This window comes from Silurus meridionalis, chromosome 24 (genome assembly GCF_014805685.1).
Source record: "Silurus meridionalis isolate SWU-2019-XX chromosome 24, ASM1480568v1, whole genome shotgun sequence".
Taxonomy (NCBI): domain Eukaryota; kingdom Metazoa; phylum Chordata; class Actinopteri; order Siluriformes; family Siluridae; genus Silurus; species Silurus meridionalis.
Genome location: NC_060907.1, coordinates 20,504,704 through 20,518,180, shown reverse-complemented (window position 1 = coordinate 20,518,180; position 13,477 = coordinate 20,504,704). Strand labels below are relative to the sequence as shown.

The following is a 13,477-nucleotide window of genomic DNA, read 5'->3' as shown; positions in this document are numbered from 1 at the left end:
CTCTTCCTTCCTTCCTTCCTTCCTTCCTTCCTTCCTTCTTCTTCTTCCTTCCTTCCTTCCTTCCTTCCTTTCTTCCTTCCTTCCTCCTCCCTCCCTCCTTCCTTCCTTCCTTCCTTCCTTCCTTCCTTTCTTCCTTCCTTCTTTCTTTCTTTCTTTCTTTCTTTCTTTCTTTCTTTCTTCCTTCCTTCCTTCCTTCCTTCCTCCTCCTCCTTCCTTCCTTCCTTCTTTCTTTCTTTCTTTCTTTCTTTCTTTCTTTCTTTCTTTCTTTCTTTCTTTCTTTCTTCCTTCCTTCCTTCCTTCCTACCTTCTTTCTTTTGCTGTTCTGAAGCTTGTTTCCGGCTGTATTCTAAACCACCGTGGGTAACAGTGTTATAGTTTCCATGGTAACAGCTCATTTATGTGACACATGCTCCACGGCATAACGGGTTCGACAATGTGCTGTTTTCCCGAAGGTTGAGAAGTTCAGCTGGGAGCATGGAAGGAGTCTCCAGGGTCAGTGCTTTCATATCAGTTTACTGCCTTCTTCAGGATGGAGTTTATAGTTCATGGTTTCCTTCGTAACATGACAAGCTGTGGGTTTGATAGCGAGAGAGAGATAGAGAGAAAACAAGAGGGAGGAAGAGAGGGGTGGAGAGAAAAGGGAGGAGAAAAAACTCCTAATCTATCATTTATTACTAAAATATTTATTGCAGGAAAGACGGGAGAAAATCACACACTGGGATTAAATGTGGATTGCTGTATTTAGGCCACGCCCACTATGGAGTTAATCCGAATACAATGCCACACCCCAAAGTGAGATAGTACAGGGACGTGAGCTTTTTCAGATGTTTCAGTGTGGACGAGCAAATTTTGGGAAATGATTGCAAACAATCGCTTGCATGGAGGGTTTTTACTGTAGATGCCGTTTTCAGAACGATCCGGATTAATCTAGACATAGCCTGCGTTACTCTCTGGCTACAACACCACATATAAAATTGTGCCTTCATATAAATTATACAAATATTTTGCATGGATTAAAAACAGTGGCACCTACTTTACTGTGTAAAAAAAATTATAATAATAAATATGGTGGAAAGTGTTAAGGTCACGAGCGGTTTGTAAGGAAGTGTTATAAATAGACTATAACATGAATAATCGCGTTTTGGGAAACAGGAAATGACATGTTTGTGCTGTTTCTTTTAATCACCTTTTATATAAAATGCTTCATAAGACACATCGGGGACATTTTTTAAGATTTAGTTTTTTGTACCTTGTGTTTATTTGTTTCAGCCACCAGATGTCGCCAATGTGTCCCTCTGCTCTTCAATTATCACTCATTGTTTTCAGCTGGTACCAATCGTCCTGTGTGTCACTTTCTTGCTTGATTCCTCAGGGGTCTAGGGGTCGTATTTTGTCTCGCAGTGCCCCCTACCTTGTCCCAAGTTTTTATTTATTTTTGTTTTGCTGGGCTTTTCCCCGAAAAGGACTTTGTTTAAGAATTGTTAAAAAGATTTCATTTTGTTTACTTTTTTGAGTTGTGGATTCACTTTTATATCCATAGATTGTGGATTTATTATTTTCTCTATTTTGGTGTTTCGTCCCTGTAGTGCACAGTTCGGGACCTTGTCCCTTGTCCAGACCCTGACGTCATCACATCCGGCTGCTTGGAAATCTCCTGCCATTGCGTATAAAAGTGTGTCGCCATGGTAACGGAGCAGTGTGTGTTTTATTCCTGTACACAGAGAAGTTGTTACACATCCAAAGGAAAGAAACCAACAAACGGTGAGAGAATGGATTCAAGGAATCCCCTATTCTTGGTGAAAACACACACACACACACACACACACACACTTACACACACACTTACACACAGTGCCATATTATTTATGTAATATATCAGCAAAGGCCTCTTACACAACACAGCAGAGAAAAAAAGTTTGGTTTAAGTTCTTTTGAAGATGAAGGCTGATATTTACACACACACACACACGCACACACACACACACGCACACACACGCAGACAAACACTATCACGTAATATTCAGTTGATATTGCAAACATTGATACATACAAATCTTTAAATGATCTATGAATGAGTGAGTGGAATGGAGGAGTGAATGAGCAAATTAATGGATGGATAAGTAAACGAGTGATTGAGTAAATAAATGGACAAATGAGTGAATGAATGAATGAGTGAATTGGTGAATGAATGCAGAAGTGAATGAGTAAATGAATGGATGAATGAATAGATGAGTGAGTGAATGAATGAGTGAATGGAGGAGTGAATTGCTGAATGAATGAGTGAGTGAATGAGCAAATTAATGGAGAAATGATGAGCGAATGAGTGAGTGAATGAATGAATGAGTGAGTGGAGGAGTGAATGAATGGATGAAAGTGAGAGAAACAGCTCATCTTAGTAAATATAAAATATATTTAAAAAAGGATGTAGGAATTTGCTGTCTCCATGGAAACCCACTTTTCAGTGTGTCACCACTTTTGTTATCAAACAGGCAGTGTGTTACATAAAGACACACACACACACACACACACACACGCTAAAACACAACATGTACAGGCGTACAATACACACCTTCAATGTAAGCATACAATAAAAAACACACATTACTTTATAAAAACAGGAAGAAATTATCTCAAAGAATGTGATGATGGGGGGTGTGTGTGTGTGTGTGTGTGTGTGTGTGTATGTGTGTGAGAGAGAGAGAGAGAGAGAGACAGAGAGAGAGAGACAGACAGACAGACAGTCGGTGTGTGAGCAGCAGATCTAAATTTGATTTGAGGGAATATTTGGTTTTCCGTGTCAGTTTGAGGGAAAAAATGTGAAGATGTGGTCTCAGATAGAGCTGAGCAACTTCTCCATAACTCCTATATAAATATGTACAGAATGATGCTGTGTGTGTGTGTGTGTGTGTGTGTGTGTGTGTGTGTGTGTGTGTGTGTGAGAGCAGCAGTAAACTCTGTGTGTGTATTGATTTATTCGGTTGATGAATAAAGCGGCGCTGTGTGACGTCTCAAACTCGTACCCTGGGCACCTCTGCCACACTGAGAGATTTGTTACTCACTCGATGGAACCCCATGACCGAGTTTTAACAGACAAAACTCTCACCGCCTCAAAAAGCTGGAAAAAAAAGTTTATGGAATGTTAATGAAGCAAACAAACAAACAGGGCAGGAGGAAGCAATCAGGTGTTGTGCTTCTGTCAAACAACACGATTAGAAATTAAATTCTAAAGAAACAAATAAAAGGTTGTTTGGAACATTTACGCAAACTCGCAGTGTTCTCATTCTAATGCATTTTCATTTTATAGAAAATCCAAAAACAAACGACGTGTTCTGTAAAAAATACACTCGTTTTTTTTTATAAATATATTTATGGTTCGTCGTTTAAGTTTATTTCTATAGCACTTTTTGAGATGGGCATTGTCTCAAAGAATGTAAGAATTATAGGACAAAAAATATTTAAATTGATGTGTATTTATCCCTGATGAGCAGCGAAAAAACTCCTTTAGATGGTATGAGGAAGGAACCTTGAGAGGAATCAGATCAGGAAACTTGAGAGGAACCATGGAAGAAGTTTCCATCATTAGTGTTTTTTCCTAAACCCCAAAAGAGAATATTAAAAAGAGGGAAAGACCATTTATAGCTACTATAATAATATACACTAATAAACCATACAATTGATATGTGCTTCTTGAACATCCCCTATTCCACATTGAGTCTCCATTTGCTGTTATAATGAGCCCCACTCTTCTGGGAAGATGTTCCACTAGATGTTGTAAAAATGTATTCAGCCACAAGGATGTTAGTGAAGTCAGGTATTGATGGAGGTGATGAGGTTCCTGGGGTGCAGTCAGCGTACACGTTCACTTGGGTTGGAGCCCTATAGCAGGAGCTCTTCCACATCTTCCAACCCATAAAAACAGATCTTCATGGAGCTGGCTTTGTGCACAGGAGCAGTGTCGTGCTGGAACAGGGAACAGTTTTGGGAAGAATGTTCTGTATTGCTAGAAAAATGTCCCAATAGGGAGGTGGGAGTTTAGTGTTTAAAACATTGGACTTTGGATCCAAAGGTCATGAGTTCAAATCCCAGCCACTCCAAGCTGCTGTTCCTGGGTCCATGAGCAAAGTCCTTAGCCTCTTCGCTGCTCAGATGTATGGATAAGATGTAACTCACTCTGGATAAGGGCATCTGACAAAATCCATACATGTAAATGTATTGTCCGTTTAGTGTAAAAAATAAAACCAGTGTACTTTTACCTCTGGGGGGCAGAATAGAGCAATAAATTCTCCAGCTGCTGTAACGCACCTGAAAATTCGAGATGTGCTCAAATGTGTGTGTAGAAATTAACACACCGTGTTCTTAATAATAAACCTCATTCGTCTTACAGAAATGGTGAGATGTAAGAAGAATAAAAAGCTTCTCCGGGGAAACAACTCTCCAAAACTTTGTAAAAAGTACGAGATGCTAACTGAGCTTCATTACATCACTCTGTTGTGGGTTACTTTCCTACAGCACTGCTCTTTTCCCTCGCTATATACATTATAATTTAATTTAAATATAATATTCCTCTGAACTAATTTAATCTGGACCTTCTTACAGCTTCGAGGTGGAAGAGTTCGCTCCCGAATCTCATAACCATAAATAATGACTCCCTTCTGCCATGGGGTTCAGAGATCTGTGTCTCGTAAACAAATGGTGAACAAAAAGGTCATAGTAAATAAGTGTTTACGTCCAGAAAAAGTCGTTTGGGATCAACTTCACTAATGCACGTGCGGGACATGAAGTAACTCTACAGCTCGTGAGTTTGGAGGAAAAAAATGATCTGAAAAATTATATTTTTTGTAGGAACGATATTTTCTCATTTCTGCTTCTCAGAACACACTGTACACTCCTCTATCTCTCTCTCTTCCTCTTTATCTCTCCTTCCTGTTTTTATTGAGACCTATGAAATGTCTTAGATCCTTAGGTATCAATAAACACACACACACACACACACACACACACACACACACAGACGATAGTAAAACTAGTGAAGGATTGTTCAGAAGAGCTCTGAGCCACGACTCCACTCACACCAGGTTCCAGATTCCAGTAAAGCTTGTTAAATCTGCCTTTTGGACCGAATCGTTGCGGTTTAGTGACTCTTTGTGTGTGTGTGTGTGTGTGTGTGTGTGTGTGTGTGTGTGTGTGTAAGATGCTGACATGAATGATTTACAGCCTCTACATTTTTACTGAAAAGAAGGCGAGGACAACAGCATTTGTAACAGTCAACCTGTTCATTAAGATTAGCCGGAGACATTGTTCTGTCTGTCAATGATTTATTGTGTCATAGGAGAGTGTGTGTGTGTGTGTGTGTGTGTGTGTGTGTGTGTAAGTGCGTAAGCTTTGTGTTTAAGCATGTAATAATTGCGTGAGCAATAATTTGAAACTAATATAATTGTTTCAAAGTAATATATAAAGTGTGTGTGTGTGTGTGTGTGTGTGTGTGTGTGTGTGTGTGTGTGTGTGTGTGTGTGTGTGTGTGTGCGCAGTCTGTATCTCCAGTTGCACTTTTATTCTGAGCCAGCCTGTGGAGCGATGTGTGGGCCTCACATGATGACGCAACACCCATGTATCTCTCTCTTCTCTCTCTCTCTCTCTCTCTCTCTCTCTCTCTCTCTCTCTCTCTCTCTCTCTCTCACATATACACACACCACACTTGTGAGATATATATATATATATATATATATATATATATATATATATATATATATATATATATAATAATTGACTGCTACTTGGATATCTTGTGTGTGTGTGTGTGTGTGTGTGTGTGTGTGTGTGTGTGTGTTTTGTATGTAAGTGTATGTATTTGTGTATGTGTGAAATGGTGTAATACAAGAAGTAACAAAAGAATGAAAGAAGGGATGTAAAAAAAAACAGAAGGCAGTATAAAGAGAAAAGACAGAATAGATAGAAGAATGAAAGAAAACTTGAGAAAGGAATAAATGGAGGATAACAATAAGATGGATTGTAAAAAGTTTATCTAATTTCACTGAATATAATAATCTATTTGTGTGTGTGTGTGTGTGTGTGTGTGTGTGTGTGTGTGTGTGTCTTAAGTGTGCAGTGTTCTACATTTAAATTGTCTTGAAATGCTATGATGATGATGATATTTACCCAAATGAACATGCGGTCATTCCTCGTTAATCCACTAGGGGGAGCAACAACTTAATGCTCAATTGTATGAGTTACATCACGTTCGTCCTTCTTCCATTTGAGTTACAGTCTTGAAATAAAATATGGCGGCCAAAAATGTAAAAACATTTTAGCAAAATCCTAGCATGCTAACTGTACTGTAACAACACAATGTATATTTATTGTTTATCTTTTTAACATTTCGACTTTATTTAGTGAAACTCTTTTGTAAACATAAAGATTTCACCATTACTGCCATGGTGGCTAATTTGGTTTTAGTCAAAACACTGTTTCTGGTGTGAATTCGTTCATTAGAAAACTACAGAATTTGTTTTGGATTTGATTTTCAACCCGAGTTTGTCTTCTATTCTATTTATTTTTTACCTTGACAGGTTTGTAAAAACCAGACTGCCACATTGAAACAGCTGAGTCAGGAAGTAAAATGTTCAGCGTTGCTATGGCTTCAAAAGATTATTCATCTCATTCTTCATTTGGGAACCTCACACTCAGAAGTGGAGGAGAATGTAGAGGAAGAGGAAACGTTTATAGGCAGCGTTTGTGTTCCCCAGAGATAAAGACTTTCCAATTTGAACGGAAGCTTAAGGTCAGCTATCTTCTAACACACCTTATCTTGGTCAAACTTGAAGTCGGCATTGCATGTGTCCTTCCGAGTAAAAGCAATTTGATAAGCGCTCGCTCAGGAAAGGTTTGGAAACTGACTACACTGGTGTTCTAATGATGGAACTTCATACAGATAAAAATTAACAAATGCAACATAACTCATAAACTAGGATCATTATTTTAATACATCATAATTAACTCTATTGGTCAAGTAGGTGGAATTCCAGGAATATTTACGTTTATCGAACTTACACTATTTGGACAAAAGTTTGTGGGTACCTGAGTATAAGTTTGCAATCTTTTTAAACATCATATTTCACATTAATCTCCATGAGTTTTGTGAGATTTCAAATGGTGTTGGTAAAGTCAGGTAGGTGAGGTGAGGAGGCCTGGGGTGGAGTCAGCATTTGCATTAATTACAGGTTTGGGTCTCCTAGTTCAAGTGAAGGGAAATTCTCATGCTACTGCATCCAAAAACGTCCTACAGAATAGTGTGCTTCTAACAGTTTTGCGAAGATTCACATTAGGCTGGAAAAATCAGGCATTCCGAATCTTTTTGCTGTATCTGACTTTGCTCAGCTAGATTTGCTTTAGCGAGGACATTAGTAAGGTTGCTAATTGTGCATTCAGTGTTGTCTCCTTCACTGGTAATAAATGACTCCATCGTTGTGCCTCTATTGACCTTCTTGTTGTTAAGGCTCACAGGAGGATTATCTGGCTGCACTGAGTGCTTGTTGATTTCATTCGCACTTTACTTTCTGAGCAGACTGACACAGAGGCAGAGTAGTCGCCCTGGGGGGCGTGTCCACAAAATGACCGGCAAGGTGCTCATACAAGCACAAACAAACATCATAAGCATAGAAATCGCTGATGCTTTGGGTGATGTCTCATTTAAACATGTACTGATATAAATAAAACATCTTAAAATGATGTTAAAGTGTAAAATAAAATAAAAATATGAAAAACATTGATTAAAAAATTATAAAATGTATAAAATTAAGCAACTATTGCACAGTTAATACACAGACTTTTTCACATTAATTCCAGAGAATTATTTTTATCAAGATTCTGATTCTGTATATAAACTCTTTTTGTAAGGCAGTGTAACATGATCAGTTCAAACTGCAGATAAGATTTTACCAGGATTCTAAACAAAATAAGTTAAAACATATACGTCTTTTTTTCATACCGTTTTCTCATCAGCCTAGCTTTGTGGAGTTCTTTGAGTAAGTTCTGGATGACAGCTTTCTCTAGGCTGAGACTCAGTTCTGCCATATTCTTTCCATTTTTATACACATGATGTCAGATCTAATCCGGTCCAAACTTTAGCGGACGGATGAAGGAGAACCAGATCCAGCTTCAGTCTGGGCCAGGCTGCGGGAACAGTGGACATAGATCAACATTTTTAATGAACTCGAATGATTTGAAGTGTAGGATATGCATTCATTAGCTGTATGGTTTCTGTAATGTATTGTGTTTGTGCACTGATTTTATACTGTAAGAAATATGCATGAGCATTATGCCGAGATCTTCGTCTGACTTTTATGAGCGAGCTTCGCTCAGACTGACATCAAACATCTCCCTGTGGAAACTCGCTGTGCTTCACTGGATCACGGTCACATTCATGGCTGCATGAGTCACCAACACCACTTTCAGCACCATGGACAGTCTCTCTGTGTTTGTTTTGGGCTTGGGGTGTTCAGGAGTTCACAAATCCTTTCCAAAAAAAACTGGAAAACTTTCCATTATAATCTCAGATGAAAAAACTGTGCCAAGCTGTGAGTTTCCTTCTGAGAGAAAAATTAGACAGTTCCATGCATAGAGAACCCATCTAATAGACGGTCCACATCAACTATAAATGGATCAAAAGTTCAACGAGGTGTTCTTAAATGAAGAAAACTACAGCTCAAGCCATCTCGTAGAATTCTACTGAAGAAAAATCTGGTCATGTTCTATATCTGAATGGTGCAAACTACAAGTGGGTGATTTGTGATCTGTGTAAACCGACTCTGAACACCAGGAACACAAATGTTTATCTTTTCTTATACTAAATAAACAAACAGGACAAAACATATTTTAAGTTACCTTCCTGATCATAGACAAACAAATAAATAAACAACCAGACAAACAAAATTGTTGACCAATTCTGATTAACAAATAAATACAATTTTAACTCTGCTCAAATCCCCTTAGTGAAATTACTAAACGAGAAAGAAATATTTAAAATATTAATATTTAACACAAACATATAAGCAGATAAATAAAAAACACCCCTGTACTGTTTCTCGTGAGCTTCTCCTGAGCGACTGCAGCTGCTGTAGCGTAAGTGAAAACAGGAACTCTTTTTAGAGGATAAATAAATGTAACTAAAGAGAATGTGTGCGTTCTGACACTTATTATTTAATTAATATCAGATTGTAGCGTTTTTGTGTTAGGAGAGAAATAAACCCCAGCAGGGTGCGCTGTAAGGGGAAAATAACCAGCGAAACCCCGCCTCCTGTCAGTCATCATCACACATCATCATTGTTGACATGAAGCGTGGTGTGTGTGTGTGTGTGTGGATTCTGGGGATTGATCCCAGTTGACATGTGATTACACATTAAAGTCCTGTGCATATGATTGAAGGCTTTATGCAGATCCACAGACAGATGGACGTGACTTTATTCACAGAATCCAGCATTCACGTGTTATTAGTTATACACGTCTCCATTAAACTCACATGCTGTTAGTAAAGCTGATTTCTGACTGGAGGGTTTGCATGTAGGAGACCCTGTGAGGAAGATCCTCTAACCTGAGATACGCTGTGTTTAATGAGCCGGAGTTGAGCTGCTGCTGCAACACATCCGTGATAACGTGAGCGGCACGTGAGAATGGGGGAAGGAGAAGGACGTGGGGCGTGTTGTGGTTCTACTTGTGGAGTGTTTCTGTCTGGTGTTTAACTCAAATACAGAATATAGAAGGTCAACTGATGATCTGATCAGGGTAATGATCTAATGCACAGGGATGGATGGATGGATGGATGGATGGATGGATGGATGGATAGATAGATGACAACATGACAGAAACAGATAAAGATACAAACAAACACAATCACTGATGTATGAAGCGGATTAGCTCGCGCGCAGTAAACCTGAAATTACAATAGGCGGGAAAGTTAAAGCGGTTTAACGCGTACCGGAGGCGCTCGCGCTCTGTATATACATTAATAGACCGCGTCTATAGGCGGCACGCGCTTCCACACCCCGGTCTGTATGTGTCTGTATGGTTTCATTATTTTTCCACCTGTAACCGCACGCGCGCCGGTGTAAGAGGCTGAGCCGTGAAATCCGGCGCGCGTGGGAGGCACTGCGTCCAGGCGCGTAGACGCGGTCGAGACCAGAACCGTAATCCGTGTCTTCGTCTGTAGCGGAGCGCGCGCGACCTGTCCAACTGTCTGGAATTGATTTTTTTTTTTCTTCTCACGTGTGAATTCGTCGCTGTCGTGTGCGTGCGCGCGCGCGTGTGTGTGTGCGTGTATGCGGGCGCTTGTGTGTTTGTGTCCTCCACTCCCGAGAAAATAGAGAGAGAGAGAGAGAGGGAGAGAGAGAGAAAGAAAGAAGGAAGGATGAGATGTTGACGGAATATCCACGTTAGAAGACCGGGAACGGCAGCACGCGCGCGGACCTGTTCCACCGGCTCCACTGCGGAACGATGCGCACGAGACTGTGAAATAAATGAATCCACGGATCTGTTTGTAGTTTTGGTGCTGAAATTAAGCGACTGTGCGGTTCCGGTGTTTCCTCCCACACACTTTAGAAATGATCAAGGTAAGCGCGAGGACACCGGTGGATCTCCGCCGCTTCGACTCCTCAACTTGAACGGATTTAACGAGGGGGAAAAAACCTCCAGCATGACCCGGGGAGAGAAATAATCACGCCATTAGAATGCTGGAGATGTGTGAAGAGGGCATCGGGTAAGTCGGGCGCTTTTTTCTTTCTTTTATTTTGTGGCTGAAATTCGTTGTAATTGTCGGTTAGTTTGTTTAATTATTTATATATTTATTACAATTAGTATATACTGTTTATAATCGTGCGCTCGTGAACTTCTCTCGGTGTAGCGTTGGCGCTGGAGAGAACGCGTGAATCGCCGGTTTATCGGCGTCACCCTGGTTTTCTCCCCCTGGTTTTCTCCCCCTGTTAAAACACATAAATATATGTTCGTTTTGTCCGAGCGTTGATGCGCAACACCTGCTGCGCGAGCGCCCTACATAGACAGCGCGGCGCGTGAGGGGAATACCACACAAGCGCGCGCGCACACGGACACGCATGCACACGCATGCACATACGCGCAAGCACACGCATCCACACACACACGCCTCGTTCGCGTCTGGGTTTTCTCTCCCCTGCACCTGCAGAAAGATCTCAGTCAGCACCTGATTGACCGTTTTCTGGTCCAGGCTGAGATCTCGGGCCATTAGCACGGAGTAAGAGGAGGTGTGTGTGTGTGTGTGTGTGTGTGTGTGTGTGTTGTAACAAAACACACACCTGAGACACATTGGCCTTTTATAGAGGGTCTGAAATACTGTTCACACTGGAACTGAGGAACTTCACACACGGCTAAGACATGTCCAGAAAATACACACACACACACACACACACACACACACACACAAACACAAACATAAACACACACCAAGGTTTTCCTTAACGACACCTTCACGACTCAACGACCTCACGACAGGTCGCGTCCGATTGCCGTAAGTTTGGTGCTGAATAGAGGTGAATGTCGGTGGTGTTCAGCAGGGGGCGCCGTGAGGACGCGACACACGTTCATGAAGTAGAGCGATCTGCTGCTCGGGGTGGGTTTTTTTTGGGGCGCAGTCACGTTGGCGAAACACATTTTAAGCCTTTCAACAGGCTTAGTTCTAAAACAAACAAACCAAACAAAAAAACAAAAAAGGTTCTTCTTCCTGTGATGATGGTGTGTTAACTGAGTTTGTGTGTGTGTGTGTGTGTGTGTGTGTGTGTGTGCGCGCGCGCATCAGTTTGATGCAAAAACACATTCACATCCATAAAGAATTGTGAAGGCCTAAAGTGTACACACACACACACACACACACACACACACACACACACTCAGTAGGGTGTTTAACACACCATCATTGACCTCCTTAATCTATCTCCATCTAGTCCTTCAGGTGAGCACGGTGCGGATTAGAAACATCATTATTTCATCTTGCCGTTTCATCCATTACATGAATTTATGTAAATTATTAAAGCCTTTTTTTATTATTTTTTTGTATACATTTTTATGATTTATTTATTTTTGACAGATGTTTCACTGATTGGACTGGAACCTTAAGGTTCTGTAGTAGACCAGAAGGTTTTGGGGGTAAAAAAAAAACTCGAACATTGAGAAGATACAGATGTGTGAAGGTGTAATCACTGCGAGTTCAAGCCCTACCCAGACCGGCTCTTTTTTTTGTCTAGACGTGTGTAATGTAATTATTACCAGAGTATCTCCGGGATTGCAGTCTGAACCCATCACGTCAGTCATTTTTATGGACTGCGTGTCCACACGTCTAGGAAGATCTATAAAACGAGCAGTAGCAATAACCCCAGGTAATATATATCCCGTCTGAAGCGACATGTCAGAGAAGATTATCTTATATCCTGTGGGTAAAAAGGTTTTGCACTTTTTTTCTTCTTCAGAAAAAAAAATGTTCACTTGTTTTTGGCGTCTCTCTGTTGGAGACCAGAACGGGTTTAAAAACTCAGAGCAATAAAATATTTCAGAGGTCACAATAGTTTTGCTTTTTCAGGAACTGCTACATTATAAACTCCTGGCTAGGACACGTGGCAGCTCATTGTGACTGGGATTTAAACTCATGACCTTCTGATCCAAAGTCCAATGCCTTAAACACCTTCCCATTTAGGCACATTACATTCACATTTATGGCATTTAGCAGGTGCTTTTATCTAGAGTGACTTACATTCATCTGATTTGTACAACTGAGCAGTTGTGTGTTAAGGGCCCTGCTCAGGGGCCCAGAAGTGGCAGCTTGGTGGTGGTGCTGGGATTTGAACTTATGACCTTCCTATGCAAAGGTCAATGCCTGAGTGTGCATGAAAAGTCGTTTTGTTCTCCTTTTTTGGTTGGTACTCAGTGGTTAAGGCGTATTAGACTTTGGATCAAAAGATAATGAGATCAAATCCCATCACCACCACCAGGCTGCCAGTTCATGTAAATGCAAAGCAAATTGTTTGAGTTTATATGAAGTTTAGATATAACCAGTGTAAACAGGAAGCGTAGATATGCAGGATCCTGTTTTTGAATAAATTGAACTCCTCCATGCAGCTTTGACACGTGTCCGGAAAAACGTGTGAATTCCAAAATATCCCTTTTTTTATTCATCTTATCTGCTTCCCCCCAAATCCCACCGCTGAACGCTCGAACGCTCAAACGCTAGCGAACTGACAGGCAGCGTGATTGAGAGACCTGTGGGTTCTACTCGGATGAATGTTGGTGGTGTGAATAGTTTTTTTTTTCCTTTTCTAACAGAGTCCTGGTGCCACAAAGAGCCCGGAGTTTCTCCTCAGAGCGGATATTTTACTGACAGCAGCATTCAAATGTTACAGTGAGTGTTCTTAGTGTTTCCATTCTCCCTCTTCCATCTCTACGGCGTGCTGTCGCTCCAGGAAAA

The 13,477-nt window shown here is 40.7% G+C and overlaps 1 protein-coding gene and 1 long non-coding RNA gene across 4 annotated transcripts in view; both read left to right on the top strand.

The window, feature by feature from the left end:
• Positions 1-343: 343 nt before the first annotated feature.
• Positions 344-6,793, top strand: LOC124378068. 2 transcript variants are annotated; one of them, XR_006924156.1, is made up of 4 exons: positions 344-492; positions 1,270-1,329; positions 1,587-1,761; positions 6,567-6,793. It is a non-coding gene; the product is annotated as an uncharacterized LOC124378068 (long non-coding RNA). The 2 variants fall into 2 exon arrangements; XR_006924155.1 differs by having other exon boundaries at positions 1,270-1,343.
• Positions 6,794-10,019: 3,226 nt separating this feature from the next.
• The window catches only part of grin2ab (glutamate receptor, ionotropic, N-methyl D-aspartate 2A, b), a 71,716-nt gene continuing 68,258 nt past the window's right edge, over positions 10,020-13,477 (top strand). Inside the window, exons 1-2 of one of the 2 annotated variants that reach the window (XM_046837552.1) lie at positions 10,020-10,747; positions 13,336-13,411. The gene's annotated coding sequence lies outside the window, so the exon portion shown is untranslated. The remainder of the gene's footprint in view (positions 10,748-13,335; positions 13,412-13,477) is intronic. The other variant, XM_046837551.1, reaches the window with a different exon arrangement.